Source organism: Hylobates moloch, unplaced genomic scaffold (genome assembly GCF_009828535.3).
Source record: "Hylobates moloch isolate HMO894 unplaced genomic scaffold, HMol_V3 SCAFFOLD_14, whole genome shotgun sequence".
Taxonomy (NCBI): domain Eukaryota; kingdom Metazoa; phylum Chordata; class Mammalia; order Primates; family Hylobatidae; genus Hylobates; species Hylobates moloch.
The window spans coordinates 81,764,975-81,782,118 of NW_026652289.1; the positions used below are offsets into that span (position 1 = coordinate 81,764,975).

Here is a 17,144-nt window from a genome sequence, read left to right on the forward strand (position 1 = left end):
CCTACACCATGCACACAAAACACACACACACTCAACTCTTCCACACTACATTACACTCCACACACACACCACACACACAACACATTCACATCACACACACCACATACCACACACCATACATAGCACCCTCCACACCCTCCAGGACATCCCCCACCATACACACATGCACCACACACCCACACCATACTACACAGTTACCACATACACACCACACACTACCCACCACATCACATACTCTGTATCTGACGCACACCCCACACACCCCCGCCACACACATTTGCACGTAAACTACTCAACGAATGAAACTGAATGATTGTTTTCCCCAAATTAATACTGCCCCCGCCTGCACACCCCTGGCTGTCCTGGCCGGCACATCCTCTGGTCCTGCCCTCCCTTGGGTCAGCACTGCCTCCTGTGTTTTGGGTGTCTGGCTATGCCCTGTGGCATGCTCAGGTCCTGATTGCGTGGGAGGCTGGCTCCTCTGTTCCAGTGGCCGCCTTCCTGGAGGAGACCAGCCTGTTTGCCACCTCTCCTGATGCCCAGAGCGGTGGCCCGTGCGGGAAGTCCTGCTTCCTCCCCTGGCTGTCTGCCCTTCCCCACAGGTCATTTTGTCTCAGTGCCGACATCTAAGGGGAGACCCTCAAAGGCACACAGGTGGGTTTGATTATAATGCTGCTGAATATTAAATGCGTTTTGGTGAAACACTCAACCAGTACACACATCTTTAATAAAGTAAAATGTCCAGGCCCCCTCTGCTCCCACCTGTCTCTCCTCTCCCACCTCTCTCCCCCCTCCCCTCCCCAGAGGACATGGCTGACAAGCCTTTGGGGTGTTTCCCCTTTCTGTGTGCCTTTGCATGTGTGTATGGGCTGGGCAGTGTGTATATTCTCTAGACATCTTGATGGACCTGTAACTGGGATCTACACATGTGCGCTCGCTGTAGCTCACTTACCATTTCCCTCAAAAACAGGCCTGTAAGATCCCTCACTGTAGTGCACATTGCCCTGCCTCTTTAAAAACGCCGTTGACTCTTCCAGCACATGAACTCTGCCGTCATTTATTTAACCCTTCTCTTATTTATGAGTACTTAGGTTTCCAGTTTTTTAAAAGATTGAGGCAATGAAAATCTTCAGACATCATTTTTTATATATGTGAGTCCTCCTGGAAATGGAGTTTTTGGGCACAAGGATATGCCTATTTAAATTTTTGATACAGAATGCTGAATTGCCTTTCTGAAAGGCTTCATTCTAAAGAAATACACATCTCAAAAAAAGGGAAAGCTAGCAAAAAAGCAATTCGCTGCCAACAGCTGAATAGAGAGAGGGGGGCTCTCTGAGGCCATGAAGTGGGAAATGTGGCAGCCTGGGAGAAGCCAGGGACCCGGGCAAAGGGTGGCATGGTTACTAACGTTTCCTTTGCTGTTCCCATCCTTCCTGCCCTCCCTCCAAACTCCCAGGAAAGCAATACTGGGGAAAGACAGTAAATAACTGAAATCCTGAGAATTCTCATGAACACTGCTCAATTTGGAGAGGGACTGTGATGAGGGGAGTTGAGATGGTACCCAGAACCTGATGGCCCTCACCAGCATCAGGAGAAACCTGCTCCCCTCCAGGGCTCCTTCCTAGGGTCCAGCTTGCACTGCATTCTGGGAGAATCCCATAGCCCCATCTTCCCTTTACCCATTGGCCCTTTAATGGTATCCCATTCTCACATTTAGCCCTTTGAATCAATCAACCACCATATTAAAAAATTAATAGATTTAATTTTTTTCAGCAGTTTCAGGTTTATGGAGAAATTCAGCAGAAAGTTTAGGGAGTTCTCCTGTACCCCCTCACCCCATTTCCCCTGTTTCCTCATTATTAACATCTTACCTTGGTGTGGTACATTCTTTAGCATTGATGGGGCAGTATTATTATTAACTGGAGCTCATAGTTAAAACATATTAGGGTTTACTCTTCATGTTGTATATTTTATGGGTTTTGACAAATGTGGAATGACTCAGCTACCATGTCTTTGTTTTAGTAGATCATTAGTTGCTTTTTGTCTTACTAGCTGACTCCTGTTTTGAGAAGCCTCTTTTGTCACTGCTTTTGCACCCTGGCTTACTGTGGCGTGGGGCAGGGGTACTGGGGGCCAGCTGGTCTCTGGCGAGCAACACTCACTGCATCCTGCCCCTGCCCCATTCTGCTCCTCTCTGGTCTCAGCAGCCTCCCTTGCTCTTTTTACCTGCCTACCCCAGCACAGCTTAGATGCCACTATGGGGCAAGGAAGCTGCCCCCAGTCGGTCCCCGAGGATTCTGCCCAGATAGGGATAAGAATCCCCGCGAGCGTTTGCTGAGCGCTTGGGAGGCGCAGGATCGGCGGGAAGGGAAGGCCTGCAGGCTGAGGCGGTCTGCTTTGAGTTTTGCAGCGTTGCCTGCGGTCTCTGTGGGTGAGGGAAAAGGCACAGGGAGGTTCAGAAGTGTTCCTGGCGCCACGGAGCCGGTCAGTGACAGAGCCGGGTCTCAACCCAGGCCGCTGCCCTTGGCAGCCAAGCCCCTTCTTTATTTTGGAATGGCCACCTGGCACATAGGGAGAACTCATGAAAGGAGGCGTGGCTCACTCCTGAAGGGAGAGGGACACAGGAGCAGCCTTGATGCGCTGCGCCCCCTCCAGGCCCCGAGTCCCTGTCCTTGGAGGAAGCAGGACTCCCAGGTGGGCGAGGTGAAGCAGATGGCTTCCCCCACTGCAAGGAGGAATCCCGGTGCTCCTCTCCACCAGCCTTCCCTTCTGTCGCCCCCTGGCCTCCGCATCAATGTGGGAACACTCGGGCGGGATGTATTTTAAAGGAGTGCCTGATGCGTGTGGGTGTGGGGGGGCGGGGGGGGCGGGGGGGGCTGGGGCTGGAGGTGGTTGCAGCGGGGCCTATGCAGGATCCCGGTTGGAGGGGGCTGCAGAGGCTACTGCTGGCCTTGGTGTCGCCATGGCAGCTGGAGAGCGGGCGACCGGTCGCTTGGCGTCCTGCTTGGGGTTGTTGTCCACATCAATGAGAGGTTTCTGTCCTGCCCGCTCACTGTGAGGCTGGGCAGGGCCGCTTGCCAGTTAACTGTGGGGATTTTTTGTTCGTTTTTTTTTTTTGAGACGGAGTCTCGCTCTGTCGCCCAGGCTGGAGTGCAGTGGCGCGATCTCGGCTCACTGCAAGCTCCGCCCCCCAGGGTTCACGCCATTCTCCTGCCTCAGCCTCCCGAGTAGCTGGGACTACAGGCGCCCACTACCTCGCCCGGCTAATTTTTTGTATTTTTTTTAGTAGAGACGGGGTTTCACTGTGTTAGCCAGGATGGTCTTGATCTCCTGACCTCGTGATCCGCCCGCCTCGGCCTCCCAAAGTGCTGGGATTACCGGCGTGAGCCACCGCGCCCGGCCAGTTGTGGGGATTATCTGAGAGTTGCTGGAGTGTTCTGCACTTCCCTGCGAACTTTTTACCTGGGTGGGCCGGGAGAGAGGCCAAGCCAAGGGAAGGAGGCAGGATGCCACACACGCCCTGCAGGGAGAGTCATCTGCTGGGCACTGCGACACGCAGAAAGCCAGGAGCCTGAGCCCCGCCTGCGGTTGTTGAGGGAGAATGAACAACTGCTGACTCCCTGGTTCCTGGACGGCCGCATCTCTGCACCTCTGCTCCGGGTCAAACCGGCTGTATACTTAGCCTCAGGAACATGTGGCAGGTGGCAGCCCACGGCCCCATGGCAGGTGGCAGCCCACGGCCCCGTGGCAGGTAATGGTGGTTTTGCAGTGTGGCGTGCTGTGGGGGCCAGCAGGGGCACAGCTGGGCAGGCCAGGCTTTCTCTGGCTCAGTATGCAGGGCTGGTTCTTCCCAGAGGTGGCAGAGGTCAGGGAGGAGCTCTTTCCCTGTGTCTCCTGAACAGCTTCATCAGCACACCCTGCAGCGGGGACTCAGTGAGCATCCTGCAGCTCTCTTGTCCCAGAGGGGCTGTGTACGTTCGGCCCTGAGGGCAACCTCTGCATTTCCTTTCTGGGGGCTCCCAGATGAGCCCTGCTCCCCCAGGTCATCCTGCTCCATATTGATGTGATAATCCCCTCCTCAGTCCGAAACATCCGGAGGCCCCGTTTGTCCCTAAGAACAGGCTTGAGCATGGCTGTGGGTGCTCCGGGTGGCGACAGTGGCATGTTCTGTGGCAGCTTCCTTCCTCTGCAGCCTGATGCCTTTGACTCCCAGCCCGATGCACCCTCCTCACCCAGCAGAGGCCCCACCTTAGCTTTTTCATTTGCTTTCATTTATCTTCCTTCTTTAAGGCTGCCTTTGAGGGTTTACTGGCCAGCAGTGTCAGGTGCAGTCTATAAACTGTGTGCTCTCTCGGGGCCAGGTAGGAGCCCGAGAGGGAATGGGAGAAGTGGTCATGAATGATTGTGAGGACTGCAGAAAGAAGACACGGCTGAGAAAAGCGTGATTACCCCCAGAATTCAGAGATGCCTGCCCTGGCTGGGTTTTGAAGAATGAATAGGTGTTTGCCAGGAAAATTCTAGAGGAACAACAGCAACAAAAAATTTAAATATGGGCACAGAAGAGGTGAGGCACAGATGGCACAGGGATTTGGGGTGTGAGGAGGCAAGGCAGCCATGGGCAGGGCCTAGGCCCAGGACCTCAGGCGCTTTGCACGCCATGACTTGAAGGCAATGGCCTTGTCATGCAGCACTGTGCCTCCATGGGCCCCATTAGAGTCCCTGGCTCTTGGTGTGCCTTTCATGCCCACACCACGGTAGGAGCAGGCAGGTGGGGTTTGGCCTGGGTTTCCCCCATATGGACACTAGTCCCTCTTGTGCTTCAGTATCAGAGTGGGCCCATGGGGTAGGAATAAATGTTTGGGTTTAGGAGGCCTCCAGCTGGGTGGCCTGCTCCCAGGCAGGAAACACAGATTAGACAAGTAGCAAGTCGGAAGGCAGCAGCCCTGGATGTTAAAGCTGGAGGAACCTCTTAAGGAATGGGTGTCAGCTCCCTCGTTTGACGTGGTAGGAAGATGAGGGTGAGGGGGGTTGGGAGCAGGTGCTGAAGCTGGAGCCTGAACCCCCATTATCTCAGTGCTGCCATCATCCTTCATGGTAAGGAAACTGAGGCACAGGCAGGTTACATAGTCTTCTCAGGATGTCAGTGGCAGAGCTAGGACGTGAACCGAAGTGTCTGTCTCTGCAGCTCAGTTCTGTGCGAAGTCCAGGCAGATGGTGCTGATCAGTAAGGGGTGCTGGCTGAGCACTGATGGCCACCTGCATCTCAAGGAGAAACAGTGTCACCTGCTAATCTGATGGATTCTCTGGGCACCAGCACGTGGGCACCATCGCCCTTTCTCTGCAAGGGGTTTGTTTCGTGTATTTGGTAGAACATCCCCCAGCCTACTAGGTGTGGCATGCAGTATGCCACAAGCTCTGTATCTCATGCAGCATTTTGTACTTTGAAAAAACAAGCTGGGAACAGAACCCTGATGAATGTGTTTCATTTCCTTTCAGAGCAAATGAAACCTGAAATATTAATGGCACCAGATTTCCCTTATCTTCCTACAAAAGGGCTTGAAAAATGTACTCCCCACAAGCTTAGCAGGCAGCTCTGCTACCTGTGGCCCGAAATCACTAGTTGTCCATACTCACTGACCTTTGGAAATAAACACGAAGGTTCACTTGAAGACTTGGGAGAGAATCACGGTCCACCTGTGACTCTTGGTTTTTCAGATATTCGGCCGCTCTGGAGAGCCTTGGAGTTCCAGCTGCTCTAGAGGTTCTGGGGAGGGAGCTGTTAGCCTCCCATATGAGCATGTGGCCCATCGTTGCCATCCACACCTGCCCCTCTGTGGGTGAATCAGTGGTTTCCTTTCTCAGCTGGTTGACACTTCATTTGTTTGTGTTCTTTTTCTTTACAGTCTCCTAAATATTTACGCATTGCTGAATCTCCTGTGGACAAACCACCAACAGGCCAGGACTGTCCTGTGGACAGACGGCGTGAGCCTCTTCTTGTGTCTGGAGATTCTGAGTGAGTAGAACCCGTCACGATCCCCACTGCACTTAATGTGGCATTCATGCATGAGTCTGGGCTGATGTGCTAATTGGGGACCGTAAGAAGAGTTATAGCCACCATGGCCCTCACCTTTCTCTAACAAAAGCTTAAACACGGCTATGCTAAATATTTTTGCTTTCTGCTTTCACAAACTTCACATACACTTACATTTATTTTGAGGCGAAAGGGGAAGAACAGACATTTACAGGGGACCAGTTGCTAGGAGAAGACTGTGCATTCCCTGTGACCCCGTCAGTCTCACCTCAGAGATCCTGTCCCTGGGACGCCCCAGGTCCCTTTTCCCAGCTGCACTGAGTGCCTCCGTCCTCCTGGTGGAGCTGTGCTGCTTTCTTGGGCAGCCTCCCTTCCCCATGGGGTGCAGATGGGCCAGGGGCATCCCGGTGGTCAGTTCTTCCCAGGGACCCAGGAGGGGGGGCCGGCAGAAAGTGCCCAGGTTCTTTTCGCTCAACCTGGCAATTACAATTCCTAAATTGTTCAGCACCCCAGGCTGCTTGCCTTGACCCAGGTGGCCAGTCCCAGGCATCGCCAGTGTGGGCAGGGCCCTCCCCAGGGGCAGCAGCAGGGCAGCCCAAGACACTGGTGGCCACCACAGTTAGTCCCCATGAGGCGATTGTGCAGGACACGTTCTTGAGCTGCCTGCAGGGTCTGGTTATGGGAGCAGCTCAGCCCCTCCTGCAGAGCAGGAGCATCTTCAACAGCCGGCAATTGTCCCGCAGGAGCTCTGTGCCCAGTGGCATATCTCAGTGCAGTGCACAATGGGGCCACAGCTGTGTCACAGCCATGCTTTGTCCTTTAGTGGGCCATCTGAGCCATGTTCCACCTGCCTGTTCTGACACACTGCTCTCCCTCGATGACCCTGCTCCCATTGGCCTCCCCATGGTTTCGATCTGTAACCCAGACCCTGTTCCCAGGAGCTGGCTCAGCCCCATCCTGCTCCACACCCTGTCTCAGGGGACATCCTAACCTGCCCGGCCTGTCCTGCTCCTGCCTCTCAACCCAGAACACTGAAGGTCCTTCAGGTATTAGGTGAGACTTTAGAAGCAGGGACAGCAGGATTTATCCCACATGCACCATGCACTGTGCTGAGGAAGCCACGGTCACTCCCCTAATGGTCACTAGGGGTGAGGAAACTGAGGTTGTTGCCCATGTGGTAGAACTGGAATTCAGAGCCTCAGCCACGCCTCAGTCACCACACCACGCCCTGTGCACGACACTGGGGAAACCAGACAGCTAGGAGCGGCCTGTGCCTTGAGATGCTTACCCAGACCACCCACCCTCACCCCCTTTGCACCTCAAAGGCTTGATCTGCTTTTCAGACACAGTTTTTGTGTTGTCAGCATGACACATATGCATATTTTAAGACGTCAAATAGTTTTATAAGTTTTATGGAAAAAAAATAGCAGACCCCTGGCCTCCCAGACCATCTCCCCACAGCCCCTGCCCTGCCCACTCCCCATAGATTACCACTTCTAGCTCTTGTCGCTTCTTCCTCTGGATTTATCTCCACGTTTGTAAAGAATATGGGCACGCTGCTATTTCTTAGTCTCCTGTTGTGGTCAAGATGATTGAACTCATAGATTTCCCTCCTGAGAGCTGCTCCATCTAACCCTAACCCTAACTCTAACATACAGAGTTATGTCATCATTTAGGTGAACCCTTATGCAGTGTGTATCAGTCAGGATAGGCTGCCTCATGAGGCAGGAACAAGCATCCCCAGAGCTGAGAGAGTTCCGATTCTCTAGCCTCCTGCCCTGGGGGTGGGTGCTGAGTCTGGGGGAGGTGTGGGGTCGGGGGAGGGGCCTCAGTGCTTAGCAGACAGGTGCTCACTGGTGTCATGTTCCCTGCCCTCTTCTCATATGGAACCCGTGATTGCCCTTTTGTCAGGGCATCCCTGCTCAGGGGTCAGGATAGTCCTCCTCTGAGTGGCTGGGGGTCTGACTGCTCCCTATTTAGACCATTGAGTAGCTCCCTGCTTTCTGCCTCACTCCCTTTCTGTGCTGGTGTCTCAGTGCCTGGGCCTTTTGGGGTTTTAGAGGTGGGCTGTGAGGCTGGGCACAAAAAGACTTCTCCGCCTCCTGTCCCCCCAGGGCTCCGTATCCCTGTGCTGCCTCAGCACTTCATCTGGCAAGATTTGCAGGTGCAGTTTTCATTTCTCATTCTCTGTTGGTTTTGAGTGATTTCAAGAGAAGATGCAAAAAGGCTGTGACCCCATCTCTAAAAGCCAGCGGTCAACCTGGCCACCCTTAAGCCTATTCTAGTGGGCCTCCCTCCCTGTCACCCTGCTGTGACAGCATCCCACGAGGACAGACTCAACACAGGACTTCTTTCCTTGCCTTCCTGAGTGCCCGGCAGTGCTGGTGCGTTGCTTTCCCTCTCCCCTCCTTGCTCTCAGTCTCAGGAGGAAAATGTCCAGTTTCTCACCATGAGATATGATGTCATCTGTAGGTTTTTTTAAAAAAGGTAGGTAAAATTCATATAACAGTAGCCTTTAACCATTTGAAAGTGTGTAATTCAGAAACATGTAGTGCATTTGCAGTGTTGGGCACCCACCGTCTGTGTCTAGTTCCAACACGTTTTCATCATCCCAGAGGGAAACACTCCATTAAGCAGTCACTCCCCAGCCTCCCTGCCCCAGTCTCTGGCAACTCCAATCTGCTTTCTGTCTCCGTGGACGTACATATTCTGAGTTTCCCAAAAATTAGACATCATATAATTTGCGACCTTTTCTTTCCGGCTTCTTTGGCTTAGCATAAAGTTTATGGGGATCATCCATGTTGCAACATGTGTCAGAACTTCAGTCCTTTTTAAGGCTGAACAATATTCCATTCTGCAGATACACCACATTTGTTTGTGCCTTCGATTGATGGACGTTGGGGTTGTTTCCACCTTTTGGCTGTCAGGAATAATGCAGCTGTGAGCCTGTGTGGACAATGTTAGATTCCGTATCCGTTTTCAACTCTTTTGTGTATATATTTAGGAGTGGAATTGTTGCATTCTGTGGTGACTCTGTTTCACTTTTCCAGGAACTGCCAAACTGTTTTCCACCACGGCTGCACCATTTTACATTCCCGCCAGCGCTGAGTGAGGATTCTCATTTTCCGCCATCTTAGCCAACACTTGTTAGTTTCTGTTTTTTGTTTCTTTGTTTCATTATGGCCAGCCTACTGGGTGGGAAGTGGGATCTGACTGTTTATTGGCATTTCCTGAATAGTTTTTTGGTAGATGTTGTTTATCAAGCTGAGGATGGTCTCTGCCTCATTTAGTGAGTGGTTTTTAATCAGAAATGGTGTTGGATTTTTGTCAGATGCTTTTTCTGCATCAATTGATCTGATCATATGATTTTGTCTCTTTAGTCTGTTGATGTGGTAGATTACATCCATTGATTTTTCTAATGTTGTACCAACATTGCAGCCTTGGAAAAAATACCACTTGGTTGTAGTGTATAATTCTTTTTAAACATTGTTAGATTTGATTTGCTAATAATTTGTTGTGGATTTTTAAGTTGTTTGCTCCTGAGAGGCAGTGGTATGTCATTTTCTTATAATTTCTTTGGTTTTGATGTTAGGATAATTCCAGCTTCATAAAGTGAGGAAGTGTTTCTTCTCTTCCAATTTCTGGAATAAGTTGTAAAGAATTGGTGTAATTTCTCCCTTAAGTGTTTGGTAGAATTCACCAGTGAAATCTATCTTCCTGTTACTGATTTTTAGTTTAATTCTATTGTAGTCTGAGAACATATTTTTATGATTTCTATTTTTAAAATACTTGTTAAGGTGTACTTAATAGCTCAGAATGTGGTCTATCTTTGTGAATGTTCCGTGCAAGCTTGAGAAGAATGTGTATTTTGCTGTTGTTGTATGGAATATTCTATAAATGTCAGTTCGATTGAGTTGATTTATGGTGCTATTCAAGTGAACTGTCCTTGTTGATTTTCTGTCTGCTTGTTCTATCAATTACTGACAGGTCGTGAAGTCTCCACTTGCAATAGTGGATTTACCAATTTCTCATTTAGAATTAAAATTCTGTCAGATTTTGCCCCATATATTTCAATTATCTGTTAGCCTTTGAGGATTGTAACATCCTCTTGAAAATTGATTTTTCTCTCATTATGTAATGTCGCCTCTTTATCCCTGATAATTTTGCTTGATTGGTAGTCTGCTTTGTCTGAAATTAATAATGGTACTCCAACTTACTTTGATTAGAGTTAGCATGGTATATCTTTCTTTATCCCTTTACTTTTACCAGTGTCTCTACATTTAAAGTAGATATCTTGTAGATAGCATAGAGCTGGGACTTGTGTTTTTTATCCACTCTGAAAATCTCTGCGTTTCAATGGGTATGTTTTGATCATTCACATTTAAATGATTATTGAGGTACTTAGATTAATATCAGAGTTTTTAGTAACTGTCTTCTGTACTTGCCAAAGACTTCTTTTTCTCTCTCCTCTGGTTTCAATGGACCATTTTATGTGATGCCATTTTATCTCCTTTCTTAGCGTATCACTCATACTTCTTTTTAAAAGTTTTACAATGTATGTTTACAATATGTATTTCAAAATAATCTAAGCCCACCTTCAAATAACACTATACCTCTTCCCATTTAGTACAACTACCTTATAACAGAATACTCCCAAGTCCTCCTTCCTGTCCCTTGTGACATTGCTGTTAGTTATTTCAATTATCCATATGTCATAATCATACAGTATAGTTATTATTGCAGTAAATAAATTTATTTTTATATCAAATAAGAGTAAGGAAAATAGAAACTTTTATTTCACTGTCATTTATTCCTTTTTGAGTACCTCCTTTTTTATGTAGATCCAAGTTTTCAACCTATATAATTTTTCGTCTGTATGAAGAAAAATCTTTTAACATTTATTTCAGGGTATATATTGCCAGTGATGAATTTCCTTGGTTTTGTTTGCTTGAGAAACTATTTCTCCTTCATTTTTGAAGGATACTTTTTCTGGACATAGAATACTAGGTTGGTGGTTTCTTCTTTCAAAATGTTGAGGACTTCACTCCACTCTCCTTTTTTTTTTTTTTTGAGACAGAGTCTCGCTCTGTTGCCCAGGCTGGAGTGCAGTGGTGCTATCTCAGCTCATTGCAGCCTCCACCTCCCAGGTTCAAGCTATTCTCCTGCCTCAGCCTCCTGAGTAGCTGGGATTACAGGTGCCTGCCACCATGCCTGGCTAATTTTTGTATTTTTAGTAGAGATGGGGTTTTACCATGTTGTCCGTGGCTGGCCTCGAACTCCTGACCTCAAATCATCTGCCTGCCTCAGCCTCCCCAAGTGCTGGGATTACAGACGTGAGCCACCGCACCTGGCCTATCCACCCTCTTCTTTCCTGGTTTCTGATGAGAAGTGGGCTGTAATTCTTATCTTTATCCCTCTATAGATAAGGTGTTTCCCCACCCGGCTGGTCATTTCCTTTGGTCATTTTCTCTTTGTCTTTGGTTTTCTATAGTTCAAATATGGTGTGCCTAGGTGTAGGGTATTTTGCTTTTTGTTTTGTTTTGTTCTTAGTATTTACTCTATTTGGTGTTCTTTGAGCTTCCATGGTCTGTGATTACCTCAAATGATTTTCTTCTCCATTGTCTCTTTTGTTCCCTTTTAGCATTCCAATTACACGTGTAACATCTTTGAACATCTTTGATGTTGTTCCACAGTTCTTGGATACTTTGTTCTGTTCCCCCCGCCCACCCATTATTATTTTGTTATTTTTATTTTTTTGTAGAGATGGGACTTTGCCATGTTGTCCAGGCTGATCTTCAACTTGTGAGCTCAGGCGATCCTCCCACCTCAGCCTCCCAAAGTGCTGGGTTTACAGGCGTGAGCCGCTGTGCCCGGCCTTCCCACCATTCTTTGTGTGCATGTGTGTTTCAGTTTGAGAAGTTCTTGTTGACCTGTCTTCAGGCTGATTATTTTCAGCCATGTTGATGAGCCCGTCAAAGGCATTCTTCATTTCTGTTAATAGGTTCTTTTGGGCTGGGCGCAGTGGCTCACACCCGTAATCCCAGCACTTTGGGAGGCTGAGGCGGGTGGATCACCTGAGGTCGGGTGTTTGAGGCCAGCCTGACCAACATGGAGAAACCCCTGTCTTTATTAAAAATACAAAATTAGCCGGGCATGGTGGCAGGCACCTGTAGTCCCAGCTACTCGAGAGGCTGAGGCAGGAGAATGGCATGAACCCGGGAGGCGGAGGTTGCAGTGAGCCGAGATCGCTCCACTGCATTCCAGCCTGGGCAACAGAGCCAGACAACATCTAAAAAAAAAAAAGGAATATGTTGTCCTTTTTGCCTTCTAGCATGCCTTGTAAGTTTTTTGAAGCTAGATATGATGTATAGGGTGATAGGAACTGGGGTAAACAGGCCTTTAACGTGAGGTTTTCTGTTAATCTGGCTATGGGCTACGTGTAATGTTTGTTGTAGCTGTGAGTGCCGGAGTGTTCCGATCCCTGCAGTGCCCTTGTTTTTGTCCTCAGGCTCTGGGCTTCCCTAAGTTCCCTTCCTGAGAGTGAGTGAGCGTCGTGCAGCTCTCCTAGCCTTCACCTGCTTTTGCGCCCTGGAGTCCTGTTGGTGTGGTTGTAGGGTGTGGGGAGGGCCAGCTGTCCGTCGTCTTCTGATTACGTCTCAGTCTTTCTGTGGTCCCATTTCCCTGGGCTGTGACTGTCACAGATGTTTCTTCTTATATAGCTTTTCCAGACCCCAAATAGGAGGCCAGAGGGGGCTGGACTCAGGAATGCCCTTCCTCCGTGGCTCTGCAACAAGGTTCTGGTAAAGTCTTTCCCTGCAGGGAGCAGGCCTTTGTCATAGAGAAGGCTCTGGCTGCATTTCACCAGGATGACATTTCTCCTCCTCTGCCAGAGTCACCAGGAGATATCTCTTGGATTTTCATGGTGAGAACCTAGCGGGGATCCTGGAGGAAAAGCCCATGAAAGTTTTGGGCCCCCCTAAGGCTGTGGCTTCTAGGAGTTTCTCAGTCACGGGAGTCCACCCTTGGCCTGCAGCAATGTGTCAGAATTACCCAAACTACTGTGGTTTGGCCTTGGAGGCTCTGTTCCAGGTCAGTGGATCTTTGGATTTGGCTGTCTCTCTAGATTTCAGGGAGGTGGTTTGCAAACTCTATTCACTGATGAGTCTAAAGAAAGTCATCGATTTTCAGTTTGTGCACCATTTTCTTGTCATGAGGATGGGAGTGATGACTTCCAAGTTCTTTTAAGTGTTGGAGCAGAAACTCCAGTCCTTCCCCTGCTTTGATTTTCCTGTCACCCCAACCGGGAATCGTGTTTGTTATTTGATGGTTTATTCAGTTGTCATCCGTCTTCCTAATTAGAACATAAGCTCCAGGGAACTGGAGTGTCAGTGTTCCCTCGCGTCCTTGCACCCACAAGACAGCCTGGCACATTCTGAATGAATACACCAAAAGGGATAAACAACGAGGCCAAGCCACCTGGCTGTGGGTGGCTGCTAATCCGTAGGATTTCTCGTGCCTTGTGGTTTCAGTGAATTTGAGACACACATGAGTGATGCTGCCAATGGGAGGCTCCCAGATATCCTCAACAAATAGAGGAGTGACCGCTCAGATCCAAGGGTGCAGCACTTCCTGACTGTCACTGGGAGCTGATGGACTGTCTTTAGCATGGCACTTTGTATGGTGCTGGCGCCCAGGCTTCCCTGGGGCAACAGTGTTGGCCCAGTCGACACAGAAGAAGAAGGGGGCTTTTCTGTGGTCACTTCTGTGTTGCCAGTTGTTTTGCCCTCTTACTGTGGCTAAACCTTCTGTCCATACCTTTCCCACATTCCCAGTATTTGGCTTTTGGGATTGCAGTAGTGGGACTTGGGTGCACATCACAAAAAACCAATTTGCCTCCATTATCCATGTCTTGTTGATGGTCCCACTGCCAGCATCAGTTCTCATGAACAGATTTCTAAACCATCACCATCTGTTCTGCTCTTAATTTCAAGTGTAAAAAGTATTATTTTCCTAATTCTGTCAAGGGGAGGGAGAATATTCCTGAAGACCACAGTTCTTATATGAGGAAGTGTAGATCTGCCACCCACCTACTAAAGGAAAGGTTGCTTCTGCCCATCCTCAAAGCTATTGAGCATATTTACCTAGAGGGTAAAACTGGCCCATTCACATCTCTATAAAAACAAGATAGAAAAAGGTGGAAGTAGCTGAGTTGGGCAGGTGGAAGGGGGCCAAAGGCTGTCTCCCATCCCTCCGTGATACTACAGCCCCCCGACCTTCCAGCCCCTGGCCAATATAGGTGGGAATGGGCTGGCAGGGCTGCATCGTGGTGGTCCCTGCTGCTGCTAGGGCTGTTTCCAGAAGAAGGCCCAGTTTCAGGCTTGACTTCTCCTCAGAAGTCATAAGGACCATAAGGTCCATCTGGGTGGGCGCTGAGCTCTCCACGATGGGAGCAGGATAGACATGAGCATCTTCACCCTCGCGGTCCCTCTGAGCCTGCCCTGGGGGTGAGCTCTTTTTTTGCTCAAATGAACATTCCAGGCAGGCCCTGGAACTTTCTGTCATTCTAAGGCAATAAAAGCTTCTTTGGTTACCTTCAGTCCCAGGAACAGTGTTGGTCAGTCATGAAAAGGAGTAAGTAATTATAGACTCTTTGGAGCTTCTCCCACCCGGCTGGAGCCTAACCCATCTTGGAGCCGACTGGGGAGGGAGGGCTGTGTGTCCCCTTCTTCCTTTGCCTCTGTTTTTGCTGGCCAGGGAGTGCTCTGAGGGATGGAGTGTCTGGGGAGAGGGCATTCTCTCCACAAGTGAGCTGAATGGCACTTCTGGGGTCCAGCAGAGGTTTCACTTGGACTTCCTGTCTCCGGCAACCCTCGGGTAGGTTTCTTAGAGTTGACCCTGCTGGGAACTTGCAGCTCATCCCTGAGACCTGTGGGAGGCCTTGCTGGGCTGATGCCCTTGACTGCTCCCCCTATCCTCCCCCATGCCCCTCGGGAGGGCTTCTGGGCTATTCCTTCAAGGCAGCCCCAGGCTGGCCCCACGCTGGTGGGAGCAGCAGGCAGCTCCTCCATGGGCAGCTCCTCCTCGGGCAGCTCCTCCTCTTCCCCTGTGAGGCAGCTCTGGTCATGGCCTCCTGCCTCTGGATTCTCAGGAAACTCGGGTGCCGCATCCCCAGACACTGGGGACTCGGTACAGCTATCGTAGGGGTCTGCTAGAAGCCCTGTTTGGGAATCAAGGTGAAGCCACCTCCCCAGCCCCCTCCATGAGGCACAGCCCTTCACGGGAAGTCCCTGCTCCTCTCCTGGTCCCCTATAGGCCAGAAACCATGCTGGGGTGGGGAGCTGGGAGCATCTGTTGATGTGGGATGCAGGCGTGCTTGTCACCTCTCCTGGCCCTCAGGGCAGCAGGACAGCTTACATGAACATCTCGTCCCACCGCCGGCGGCCTCTGGTAAGAGACAACTCCAATCGGTCCCCCTGTAGCTCCTGGATCTTAGCGGGGGCCTGGGAATGGGAGGCCACAAGGAGGTTCCAGAGCTAGCTAAAGCCACTGTGACTCAGAAGGAATCTCACGCCACTGCCTCCTGTGCCCCCATCCCCTAGCAAAGTGGGGCTGATGAGGGATGACCTTGCATCCTTGTCCCCTGTTCACTGGGACCTGGTGCTGTTGCCACCATGGGCCCAAACATCCACTGCCCTTTTAGCAAGGCAGCGCTGCTTCACAGGGTCCAGCCGGGGAAGCATCTGGCTTTGCACAGGTGGAAGATCATGACTATTTCCAGAGTCTGTTGCCAGGCTTCATGCAGTTCAGGAGTTGTTTCTCCCTCTGAGAGTCCAAAGTGGTTGTTTCCCAGAGTTTGGCAGTACCTAAGGGTTAATTGGGATGTTATTGTCTGCATTTGGCTTAGAGATAGGAAAGTTTTATGTTTATTCAAATTATCAGTAATTTAAAATTACAATTTTAGTCTTAATTGTATGTATTTGGAGATCCCATTTAAGTCTTTGTTAATAATTGCAGAGTAATATTTTGGGAAGTTATATTACAATGCACAGACGTTCAAGTGGAGAAAGGTCCTTGCGTGTCAGCCTTGGCCTGGCAGAGGGGCACCCAGGACAGCGTCCACAGCACGCGGCCCTCCCAGCTGGGTCTGGGCATGGCTGCAGCTGAGTCTAGCCCTCCTTTCTGTGCTGCTGCATCCCAGGGAATACGGCCACACAGGCCGCAGTTGCCTAGACTGACCTGGTGTCAGAATCACTGTCTCTGCCTTGGTAAGATGTCCTTGGGAGGGGAAGGGAGCCAGCCAATGAGATGAGGGGTAGGAGGGTGACAGGGTGGAGTAGACCCTCATGCTAGCAGAAGAGAGGTTCACATTCACCAAGGAGAGGGTTTTTCTGAACCCTGGAGAGCTGAGGGGGGCACCTGGAGTGCCTCTGCAGCCCATAGCATGGGGTGCTGACTTCTGTATCCTAGTGCAGGTGCAGTGCCATGAGGTGCCCATCCCTTGCAGTGGGGTAGGGTTTAAAACCCAGAAGGCAGCCCTCCCTGGAGCACAGCCCCATGGTGTTTAGAAACCCTCTCCTCTGAGCACATGCAGGATGTGACAATGCAGGTGGGCCTGGTGCTGCAGTCTGAGAGACATCCATGGGCTTCTGCCATGCTTTTTATCCACCAAGGCAGTAAAAGCAACATCCAGGGTGGCTTAGCCTCCTGCAAAGCCTGTGGCAGGACAGCCAGGGTTCCCTGACAGTGGAGATAGTGGATGGCCCCATGGTTGGTCCCATCTCGCCAGCAGAAGTGACCTGTGTGGCCTTAGTGGTAGTGGATTGTTTAAAGCCAGGTCTCATCATGGCTCCTGAGGGAATGAAAATGAGGGGTTCTTTGCTGTGATCTGATGCTTGTGTTCCACCAAATCCATATGTTGGAATTCTCATCCCCAAAGTGATGGGACCTTTGGGAGGGGGACTTTGGAATTCGCATTCCCAAGGAGATGGGGCCTTAGGGAGGTGTCTTAATCTATATTCTGCTGTTGAAACAGACTACCACAGATTGGGTAATTTATAATGAACAGAACATTATTTGGCTCAGAGTTCTAGGGGCTGGGAAGTCCAAGGTTGAG

The 17,144-nt window shown here is 50.1% G+C and overlaps 1 protein-coding gene across 6 annotated transcripts in view; it reads left to right on the forward strand.

Moving 5' to 3' along the window:
- APBA2 (amyloid beta precursor protein binding family A member 2) overlaps positions 1-17,144 on the forward strand; it is a 237,897-nt gene that overhangs the window by 30,757 nt on the left and 189,996 nt on the right. For 3 of the 6 annotated variants that reach the window (XM_058428014.1, XM_058428013.1, XM_058428019.1), the window contains exons 2-3: positions 5,904-6,013; positions 9,082-9,177. The gene's annotated coding sequence lies outside the window, so the exon portion shown is untranslated. The remainder of the gene's footprint in view (positions 1-5,903; positions 6,014-9,081; positions 9,178-17,144) is intronic. The other 3 variants (XM_032175896.1, XM_032175897.1, XM_058428015.1) reach the window with 1 other exon arrangement.